This window comes from Diceros bicornis, chromosome X (genome assembly GCF_020826845.1).
Source record: "Diceros bicornis minor isolate mBicDic1 chromosome X, mDicBic1.mat.cur, whole genome shotgun sequence".
Classification (NCBI taxonomy): domain Eukaryota; kingdom Metazoa; phylum Chordata; class Mammalia; order Perissodactyla; family Rhinocerotidae; genus Diceros; species Diceros bicornis.
The window spans coordinates 95874605-95876384 of record NC_080781.1 but is presented as its reverse complement, the minus strand read 5'-3'; positions in this window follow the sequence as shown (position 1 = coordinate 95876384).

The window sequence follows — 1780 nt, the reverse complement described above, 5'->3', positions numbered from 1 at the left end:
CAGAATAGAATCATAACAAAAGATGAAACTGAGAAACACAGGGCAGAAAATCACCAAACTGAAATGGCAGACAGAAACACAAAGACAAAGAAACAATGGAAATATAGAACAACCAGAAAACAAAAAATAATGTGGCAGTATTAAGTCCTCAGGCATCAATAATCACTCTAAATGTAAATGGTTTGAATTCACCAATGAAAAGACACAGAGTGACCGGATGGATTAAAAAACAAGACCCAACAGTGTGCTGCCTCCAGGAGACCATCTCAGCTCTAAAGGCAAACATGGGCTCAGAGTGAAGGATGAAAGATGATATCACAAGAAAATGGAAACCAGAAGAAAGCAGATGTAGCCACAGTTATAGCAGACAAAATAGACTTCAAAAAAGGTAATAAGAGACAAAGATGGACATTATATAAAGATGAAGGGGGCAATCCACCAAGAAGACATAATGTTCATTAATGTATATGCAACTAATATAGGAGCATGAAAGTATATAAAGCAACTATTAACAGATTTAAAGGGAGAAATTAACAGCAACACAATAATAGTAGGGGACTTCAATACCCCATTAAGATCAATGGATAAACCATACAGAGAGTCAACAAAGAAACATCAACCTTAAATGAAACACTCAACTAGGTAGACTCAATAGATATATATAGAACATTCCGTCTAAAAGCCACAGAATACATATTCTTCTCAAGTGCACATGGAACATTCTGAAGGACAGATCATATGTTGGGAACCAAAACAAGTCTTAATAAATTTAAGAAAATTGAAGTCATATCAAGCATCTTTTCTGACCATAATGCTATGAAACTAGAAATAAACTACAAGAAGAAAGCTGGAAAAGTCACAAATACGTGGAGACTAAACAACCTGCTACTGAACAACTGTTGGATCAATGGACAAATCAAAGGAGAAATCAAAAAATACCTGGAGACAAATGAAAATGAAAATACTACATACCAAAATCTATGGGATGCAACAAAAGTGATACTAAGAGGGAAGTTTATAGCAATATAGGCCTACCTCAAGAACCAAGAAAAATCTCAAATAATCTAGTATTACATCTAAATCAACTAGAAAAAGAAGGACAAACGAAGCCCAAGGTCAGTAGAGGGAAGGATATAATAAAGAAGAAATAAGAAAAATCAGAGTGGGATAAATTAAATAGAGACTAAACAGACAATAGAAAAGATCAATGAAACTAACAGCTGGTTCTTTGAAAAGACAAAATTGAGAAGCTTTAGCTAGACTCGATAAGGAAAAAAGAGAGAAGGGTCAAATAAATAAAATTGGAAATGAAAGAAGAGAAATTACAACTGATACCACAGAAATACAAAGGATTATAAGAGAAAACTAAGAAAAGCTATACACCAACAAATTGGATAACCTAAAAGAAATGGATAAATTCTTAGAATCATACAACCTCCCAAATGTGAATCGAGAAGAAATAGAGAATCTGAATAGACCAGTCACTAGGAAGGAGATTTAAACAGTAATCAAAATCCTCCAAAACACAAAAGTCCAGGACCAGATGGCTTCTCAGGTGAATCCCATCAAACATTCAAAGATGATTAAAACATATTCTTCTCAAACTATTGAAAAATATTTAAGAGGAAGGGACACTTTCTAACTCATTTTACAAAGCCAGTATTACCCTGATAACCAAAACCCGACAAGAACAATACAAAAAAGGAGAATTATAGGCCAAGATCACTGATGAATATAGATGCAAAAATCCTCAACAAAATATTAGCAAATCAAATACAAT